The following is a 10,317-nucleotide window of genomic DNA, read 5'->3' as shown; positions in this document are numbered from 1 at the left end:
CTCACCCCGCCTCCATTGTTGTTATTTTCAGGTTGATGCTGTCAGGAGGGAGTTCCAGTCGCTAGTCCCCACTGCACGTAGTGCTACTCCTCTGCTGGTTTTTGAGTTGTTGTTTTACTTTAGCTTTTCGCTATCAGACTTTGTTTTAGTTTTGTTTTGGACTTATATATGGATATTGTATGGAATCTTTCCGTTGGGTGGACGTTTAGTATGATTTGGATTTACTCTACTACATGCCTGCCTGGACGGCAGAAGAGGTAAGAAAAAATCGGATTTGGGCTTTACGAGTGTAGTTGAGTAGGGTTGATTTCGAGTCAGAGTATTTCTATGTTGTTTATTTTATTAACTGCGTGGTGATTGATTTTATTTACTGTTATTATTCCAGCCGCCTGTGGCTGAGGTATATGAGATGTAGAAAAGTTTCAGATTGTCCACCATACAGGGGAGATGCTGCCGAAATTTTCTCGGACAGGGACTCCTCTGGGGGCGTGACAGAGAGGAACTAGATAATTGGTCGTGAGGAAAATAATAAAAATGTTAAGAATACCAGAATATCCATTTCATTGGACCGAGATGAAAGGACTCGATCCCACGCTAAGAATAAGAATAAGCCATAATACAAGAATATCCATTTCATTTGGACCGGGGAGAAAAATAATAATATCTATATGTACCAGAATTATAATCCAACTGAGAAAGGGAGCTTGATCTCACGACCATTAAGAAGATCCATCCAGACCGATGGGAGGAGCTCATTATATCAGGCGGATAATAACAAGAAAGCCAAGAATACCAGAAGTCCAATATTGTCCCGACTGACGAAAGGAGTTTGATCCCTTGGTCGGGAGGATGATAACTAGAAAACCAGAAATACCAGAAGTCTAATAATATCCCAATACAACATATCAATAGTGTCCTGACTGGAGAGAGGAGCTCAATCCCTATGTCGGGAGGATAATAATGAGAAAGCCAAGAATACCAAAAGTCCAATAATATTCCAACAGGGAAAGAAGATCGATCCCTTGGTCGGGATGATGATAACTAGAAAACCAAGAATACCAAAAGTCCAATAATGTCCTGACCGGGGAAAGGAGTTTGATCCCTTGGTCAGGAGGATGATAACCAGAAAGCCAAGAATACCAGAAGTCCAATAATGTCCCGATCGAGGAAAGGAGTTTGATCCCTTGGTCAGGAGGATGATAACCAGAAAACCAAGAATACCAGATGTCCAATAATGTCCCGACCGAGGAAAGAAGTTTGATCCCTTGGTGTGGAGGATGATAACCAGAAAACCAAGAATACCAGAAGTCCAATAATGTCCCAACCGAGCAGATCAATAAGGTATAATATTGAAAATACCAATAAGACTAGGAGACAAGTCACTTCTGAGGATAAAATACCAATAAGTTGAGAAAACCAATCTGCTAGGGATATTTGTGAAAAGAGCCTAGCCCAGGGGCTGTTATAGAATAATATAGCCCGAGGATATGTCGATGATATCAGAATTACAACCCAAGAGAATAAAGTAAAAAAAAATTATATAAGCAAAAAGTGGAACTAATGTTATCACATTAATTCACATCTATCCAATGAAATTTAAAAATTATATCTACAACATGGATCGACTATTCTCTTCATTAGTGACTACCACAATGCTCATACTCTACAAAGAAGTTTGTTAATATCCCTTGGACCTAGAAAAAGAAAAATAATTAGCTTTTCAAAAAGCCAATTTCTTAATCCTCTTGTATTCGTGATAACCTGCGGTTTCCATTTAGCAAGTACTGCATTGACCAGAAGAAAATTCTGACAAAATAGGACAATGAACTAGTTGAATGATTAATTTAGAGACAAAAAGGAAGTTTGGAAAAAAAAAATAAAAAAACAAAGAATAAGAATGACAATGAACTACACAAAACAAAATGTTGTAGTGTGATATGAGCTATACCAATCAAAGTGCAACCATAAAGTTTCAAAGCTGGACTCATACCAGAAGTAACCTCTAAGAAATAAATAACTCTTGTAGATAAATACAAGCTATAATTTCAACTCCACGCATTTGATCCTAAGTGGATAGTTGATCGACAACCGATTATATAGATTACCTTCTTGCTAGAGTGAGTCTAATATGAGCATTATCAAACATCCCATTTGTAATTAGGGAACACCTTTTATCTAAAAGAATGATTAATAAAGAAGTTTATTAAGTAATAATTATTTCATTTAAGATAAGCCTAGACACCTCTTCTCATGTTGGAACATCAAACAATATGAAGAAAAATTAAAATATATTGAGCAACATTACATTAAAGAGTAGGATGGATACTAAGTGGATAGTTGATCGACAACCTATTATATAGACTACCTTCTTGCTAGAGTGAGTCTAATATGAGCATTATCAAACATCCCATTTGTAACTAGGGAACACCTTTTATCTAAAAGAATGATTAATAAAGAAGTTTATTAAGTAATAATTATTTCATTTAAGATAAGCCTAGAATTAGTTGTACTATTTTGAAAGATTGCTTTGGCAAAGTTTGAACAACATAGCAATCGTAATTCTAACCTCTTCTCATGTTGGAACATCAAACAATATGAAGAAAAATTAAAATATATTGAGCAACATTACATTAAAGAGTAGGATGGATAAAAACACTACCTGTCATTAAGCTTAAAGACTTTTTTCCATTGTACACATGGAGACCTTACCACACTGCATCCCCACACTGTACAATTAAACCGAAGACCTTTAACAACACATGGTTAGTTCACCAAAAACAAAGAAACAAATAGTCTAAATGTAACAAGAGAAATGACAAAAATAAACATTTCAGTACCAAGGCTTTTTCACGAGGTAAGAGTTCATCACCAACTCAAACGAGTATTTTCTCATGGGCTGGGAAGGAAGAGGTGGAAATGGTACTGAAGGATGAAGAGATGATGATACCAATCTCCCACATTGGCATTTGAACATGTTCTCGAAAGCATGCTTTGCTCTGGCAAGTGGAAAGGATTACAAATATTTTTATATCAGGAACACAAAATTTATAGACCAATTTTAAAATAAATTTTGCACTGTCTATATCCAGTAAAATAAATTTTAAAATGTTATTGCTTTTATTTTATTGTTTTAGATAATTTGGTTTATGTTGCACTAAGTCTCATGATATAGGATTTTAAATAATTTTATTTTATTGTTTTTATAAGGAACCTTTCCTTTTAATCAGAAATAAAAATTTGATCCTCCATAATTCTTTTTTCCTAGCAACGCATTTATTGAAGCGCCAAACTGTGAAATTCACCAACTGAGGCAAATAGATTATTTCACTCTACTATAACATGACGAAGAAAATTTCACATAAGTAAAAGGAAAGAATGTTTATCGATGATACTAATGCCCAAGGGCATACTTATTATATGCTCAATTAGGTAATCCATTTTTTTTAAGTGCAGTATCATAACAGTTACTCACACTTTCTAAGGTTATCTGACACCTAGATGCAACAAATGGAAGAACTAAGGAGGGATTCATTCTTGCTATACTACTGACCACGATCTATTGGTTTTAGCATCACTTCAACAAACAAAGCCCTTTCCAACTTTCCCAAGAAAAAGTCAGGGGATTTACTTTGGCTTGAGTTACGGAGAAGAAATAATTAGAGCCAAATGTTTCTATAAGGCAATCTGACATAACTTTCTTCATTTATATGAATATCATATAGTTTCTCAAGTTGGAGACACTTCTGGAAATTAATTATTAAGTATCGAAGAAATTATTCCAAGGAATAAATCCATCAACCTCCATTTGAACGATGATAATATCTAGAAAATCAAAGAATTTATCAGCAGAATGATAAAATAGAAAATTTAGAAAAATAATACTCAGAAATTAGGATAGCATAGACTATATTGTTCTAGAAGATTTGCCAAGCGCTCAAAGAGCTCTTGCAAGAATATATATGTATCAATAAGATAGAGTTAACTACGAAAGGATTAAAGTAGAACATGAAACTATAGACTTCTGCTTGTGAAACTAGTGTGAAATAAACAATTGTTGAAAGTTAATGTGTTTTTTTATGAAGAATGACTTACCAGCAAAAGAAAGGAAGTTCCAATCAAGGCTTGGTCCAGATCAGAAATGAATTTTACATCAAGTGTCAAGTTGAACAAGAATTGGTTCCCAGATAACCTGTCACAACTGCATTTAGCAATAATAATTTAGCAACATATAAAGCAAACTGCAATGACCAAAATGCCAATAATCTGACTTTATATACACAAGAATCAAAGCCATCAGAACCAAATTCAAAGAAACAAACATACCAAAATCTTGCTCATACCAATTTCATAGGGAGCCCACAAGCTTCCAGTAACCAAACCATAACTCATCCATTATTGTAGCAAAAAATTAAATAAAAAATCCTTCAGATACATAACTCAAACTTTGACACACCATAACAGTTGAGCATAGTAGACTGAGTTAAATGCCAGTTAACCAAAATTTTAAAAAAAGTTTCCTCCAGAAAAATTCCAAGCAAGTAGACTGAGTTCAATTTCAAGCAAAAGAAATCTAGTACATATCCCGAAAAATCACATCACATATATCAATAAAATTGTTACCTCCAACAGTTACAAAAATCTAAGATACCAACCAAGAAAAGAAAGTTTCCAAAAAATAAAAGGGCTAGTTCAAAAGGCCCGCAGTTAATGATGGAGTTAAAAATTCCCATCACAGCATAAGAACAACTCCATGCATGCATCCACTAGATGATTGCATTCCAAGAGTACCACAATTAGATACTATACTACATCAATATGAGGCACAGAGTTTTCTTCTCTTACAATTCAGCAGCCAAGGAAAACTCAAAAATTTTGCAAAACCAACTCAAGAATACTACAACACCCAAAAAATCAACATGAAAAACCATCTTTGTGCGACATATTAATTCATTACTAAGCTTGCAATTCTAGAATATGAGCATTACAAAAGATACATGGAGTGAATACCATAATACCGTCGAATTTGCTAATCCATCATTTCTCAAATTCTATAGAAAAATATTGAAAGTGACAGGTTCTAGAACACACGATGCACAAGAGCTAGTTGAATCAATACCGATTCTACCAAGTCAATCAAAATTTAGAGCTTCCTATGGAATACGATCCAAAATACAAAAGTAAATCCAAAGAGGAGTACCATCAATTAATAAATTGTTACCTGAAACAATTCTAAAAATCTTAGATTTCAAAAAAGCAAGCTCCCAAATCACAGAAGGTCAGGCATGACATTACACCTAAAAGCTCCAATAGCATCATGAAGACAGCTCCATGGTCCACTGGAATCAATACCACAATTTGCAGCCCTAAAAATATCTCTATAGTTAAATCAATGTTGAAAACTAATGTAATTATTTTGCCAAGTACAATAAAAACCATCAAGGATCTTCAATCAACTACCACATAGGGGGTCAAATGATGATTTATTTTGTTGAATAAAATTGATAATTTTGCGATGGGGCATGCTATAAACATCATTTTAGACTATTAAAAGAAACTAAATGAACTATGAGAAACTAGCTAAAACATAAAGTAGTTGAGATTTTGTTGTCGTCAAGATAATTGAGCAACTTCTTTCTCTTATGGTTATAACCCTCTACAAGTCAAGGGTTGTAGTTTTAATTCTTGTCTCGAACTACCAAAGTACTTGACTACCCACATTAGGATGTCGTAGTGAAAGGTTGCCTATGGTTAGCAGAAAATTAGCTCCAATATATATTTTTTTAGTTGATTTTATTAGTATGAAGGGGCGGTTGAGATTTTGTTGTCGTCAAGATAATTGAGCAACTTCTTTCTCTTATGGTTATATAACCCTCTCTACAAGTCAAGGGTTGCAACTTTAATTCTTGTCTTGAATCCTACCAAAGTACTTGACTACCCACATTAGGATGTCGTAGTGAAAAAGGTTGCCTATGGTTAGCAGAAAATTAGCTCCAATATTTTCTTTTTAGTTGATTTATTAGTATGAAGGGGCAATAATAAAGCTATCCGACACCTCATTGGGACCTCACAGCTTCATGCACCGCCTTAGTTATGCCGTTATTTTGGTCCCAAATTTGAACAATATGGCTTCAATAATGTATTTCGATACTTTTTCCTTTTTTAATATAAGTGTATATTAATTTAAAAATTATTTTGGTTAATATTTGAAAGGGAGTGGTGCAATGGTAGTAAAGTTGTTGTTGTGTGCCTCTTCTTCCTCGAGACTAGAGATGACAATGGGGTGAGTTTAAACCCGGCCCCATATTAAATCCGCCTCGTTCGGGGCGGGTTTAAAAACCCGGTCAAACAAGTTACGGGGAGTCTAAACCCATTGACCGGGTTTAGAAGCGGGTTACGAATTTCAATAAACTCGCCCCGAACCCATCCCGTTATATATATAATATTTATAGTTTATAATTTATATTATATAATATAAAATACAATAATAATAACTTATTATTGAATTGTATTTTTTTTAAGCTTAGTGGATTGGCTGGTTCAACCCGCTATAGACTCGTCGGGTTTTGAGTGGGGCGGGTTGAAAAATTAGGCGGGACGGGTCCGGGTCCATTTTTTCTAATAGGGTGGGTTCTGGGATTGGTCAAACCCGGCCCAAACCCACCCCATTGTCATCCCTACCCGAGACCCCACATTGGCCGGAATAATTAAAAATTTTCATATGAATATACTAGAAGCATCCTTGATTATAAGAGCATAATAATTTGTCTAACATGATAATAGGATCCTAAAAATCTAAAGAGAGAGTTCTGAAATCTTGAAGCAATGGGACAACAATTGAATCCATGGATTGTGTGATACATTCAACCACCTCATACTTGTAATGAAATAACTGGTTAGAAAGGAGCTTGACAATTATGTCTAACATATAAGATAATCTTTCAGATTTCACTTGCAAAAAGTTCCAAAGAAAATAACTTGCAAAAACAAAGCAGATTAGCAACGGTTCTAAAAATAAAATATATTTAAGTACCGTCTGTTAGCTTCCTTACTAATTGAGGCATTCTCAAAAGTTTCTTCTCCATTGATCTCAATGCTTTCCAAATGATTTATGCTTATGATATTCATAGCCAACTCAGAAAGGATAGGACATTTATCCAAGCTTCTTTTTGTGGTAATTCAATCATCCCTACATAGCCAACCTTTTTAAAAAAAAAGGATCCATTGAGGTTACACCTTCGGCTTTCCTCATATAATTTATAAGATTATTCTCAGCAACTATACTATCCAAAAGAAAATTTACTGTCTTTAGGAGACATTCAAAGATGAAATATTAATTTAGATTAATTATGATAATCTTACAACAGATAACATCTCAAAAATAACCATCATTATATCATTCTAGCTTAATTAAGAATCTTTATATCAGTAAAATTAACTTTTATCAAGCTAGAAAAACAACTAACAGCAGAACATGCCCCATGCTAAGTAGCATTATTAATTTTTGACTGGAATTCTGGTAACTCGGTCTATACAATACTAGAGATGTGGATGCTCCAACTTCTAAAAGATGGCATGATGGCATGGCAGAAAAAGAGGTATGGCATGTGAATAGATCTTAAAGCACATTTTTTGACAACTATTTAGGTTTAGTTTAATTTGCCCTTGTGTAAAAAATAACATAGGTGTATAAAGAATAGCCTGATACCAACACATACAGTGCCAACTTTGTGCTGACCTGGACAACACAGATCCTATTCTTATGATAATTGGAAAGATGTATAAAGAATAACATAGGTGTATAAAGAGAATAGCCTGGTAGCAACACACACAAGATCCTTGAAAAACATTAGGAAAGCAGATATCTATATTAATAGATTTGAAAAAAGGAATGTTTGTTTTTATATTCTTCTATTTCTCTATTGATAAACATCAACAAGCCACATTTGTGGTCAGCTCTACAGATCTTATTTTTCCATAGAACTCCATGCAATGACATATTATTATTAGTAATATTTAGAAATAGTGCGACTAGAAAAGGATACAATAAAAGTTGATGTTTTGCTAGGAAAAAAATAAAAATAACCAGGTGACAGTTTATTAACAACACAACTATTGCTAAAAGCACATTAAAAAAAATTAATGGAGCAAAACCTTGTATGTTTACTTGGGCAGATGGATGGCTCAATTCAACAGTGAGTGGAGATATATTAGCAACTGCAAACCATACCTTTTTGAAACTACACTAGTAGATGTCATTTGGGGTAATGGTTAGCATATTAAGAAGTCTAATATTTGCTTTCAATAGGAGGATTCCACATAGCATATACAAACTTCCCAATCAGGTATTGTCACCATAATAATGTTGTGAAGTTGATCCATCAGCCACTCATTCCATGCCTCTGAAAGGCATTAACATCAGAATGAAGAATACCAGCCATCACTTCAGCAGAAACACACTGCTTTGGTCTCTCTTTTGCACTAGAAAATTCATCAAAGTGTGTTGAAAGGCATTTCTTGCAAAGTTTGAATACAAACTATCTCCTCCATAAAATGATATCCAATTCGGGGTTTGATGCCACGATGCTAAATAGAAAACAGTGATGTCTTTATCAGCAAGGCTTTGAAGGATGACTCTCCTTGGCTACTAAGTATATCATCAAAAGTTACATATGGACATGGGAAAGGTTACTATGTATATCATGGAAAAATCCATCCTCCATTAGTATTTCAGTCAATACTCCCCCAATAGTTCGTAACAGCTCTTAACTTGGGATTTTGTGAGGTGGGACTTGCAATAAAGTGTTTAAAGCAGATACTGCAAGTATTCTAGACTAAGGAAGTTGACTTTTCAAATTTATGAGAAAATGACCTATATGTCTATGTTACATATACATAGATTTCAAGTGAAAAATATATCAAGCACGGGTGTTCAAATTATACCAAGTAAATAATATTCATCAGGATACCATATCAATTTTAGTAAACAATATTTCTAATTACTAACCGGCAATTTCCCCTACAATTTTTAAAAGTAGATGTGAATCACTTCAAGACAAAGCAAGCATAAGCAATACTCTGTATACTTGTAATAAAGTGTTTAAAGCAGATACTCCAAGTATTCTCTAGACTGAGAAAGTTAACTTTTCAAATTTCTGAGAAAATAACCTATATGTATATATTACATATACACAGATTTCAAGTGAAAAAATATATCAGGCATAGGTGTTCAAATTATACCAAGTAAATAATATTCATCAGGATACCATATCAATTTTAGCAAACAAAGTTTCCAATTACTAACCTGCAATTTCCCCTACGATTTTTAAAAGTAGATCTGAATGAAATGAGAATATGATCAAGATTTTCTAAGAAATAAATGACAAGATGAGTAATCAAATCAAAAGACAATTTTTGACGCATCAAAAACATCACAATCATAATTCATAGCACAAAAAATGCTCATCAAATAAATTTGTAAAGAGTAGCCATTACTTCCAACGCAAGCCTGTGTTCTCAAAGCACAAGGAATGGATTTTGGATATTAACTTAATAATTTCTAACTCGCCTGATTCAGCACCTGAAGCCTTGAAAAATCTTCTCGATATTCCAGAGATACTTCAATAATAGCTTTTTGAGCTTGGTGGGAGCTGCATAGATATGCAGTGTAGGTGAGATTCAAATACTGCAGCAGTAAAAGTCATAACATGGGGAAAATATAATATTAAAAACTAACCTAGTGATAAATGTTGTGAATAAAACTGCATTCTAATTCTAAATTTATAGAGTGAAGGAATGAATGTGCATGGTTAAAGCAATGTATTTAAGACAAACAACATAAACAAGATAATAGAAGAATACACTACCACAGCCAAATGCCTAGGAATAATTTGAGTTGAAAGAACTGAGTAACAACCTAGTAGTACTAAATGATTTGGATCTTTTGAATCCTGAAATTTTGCTCGGAGTGAGGACACACTTGGAAACTAACGACAGCCATCGCTTCAACATTTTTGAAAGATGTCGCAAGCCAAAAGATTTAGAAAACAATGAAAAAATTATCTGAATTGATTGTTTTAGAAGTGACAAAACACAACAAATATAAATAGTCTGAATAGAAATTAATGAACTAATAAACTTAAGAACTTCAACTAGTAAGGGTTTACTTTACATTGTACTCTTATCATACTCATGTTCAATGCCAACACTCTCCAAATGGATACTTAATATCACTATTGATCGTGTTTAAGAATTTTAAGAAATAATTTGTACAGAACAATTTCAATGCCACCATCGGGTGTAATGATTTCACACTCCTTG

At 33.8% G+C, this 10,317-nt stretch overlaps 1 long non-coding RNA gene across 1 annotated transcript; it reads right to left on the bottom strand.

Moving 5' to 3' along the window:
* Positions 1–1,714: 1,714 nt before the first annotated feature.
* On the bottom strand, positions 1,715–7,220 carry LOC122052135. The gene is made up of 6 exons (XR_006131913.1): positions 7,050–7,220; positions 5,295–5,363; positions 4,093–4,198; positions 2,838–2,989; positions 2,660–2,726; positions 1,715–1,806 (listed from the first exon to the last, which is right to left on the bottom strand). It is a non-coding gene; the product is annotated as an uncharacterized LOC122052135 (long non-coding RNA).
* Between the last annotated feature and the right edge of the window lie 3,097 nt (positions 7,221–10,317).

This window comes from Zingiber officinale, chromosome 3A (genome assembly GCF_018446385.1).
Source record: "Zingiber officinale cultivar Zhangliang chromosome 3A, Zo_v1.1, whole genome shotgun sequence".
Lineage (NCBI taxonomy): Eukaryota > Viridiplantae > Streptophyta > Magnoliopsida > Zingiberales > Zingiberaceae > Zingiber > Zingiber officinale.
Note: the sequence above shows the minus strand (reverse complement) of the source record. Positions and strands in the feature narration are given on the sequence as shown.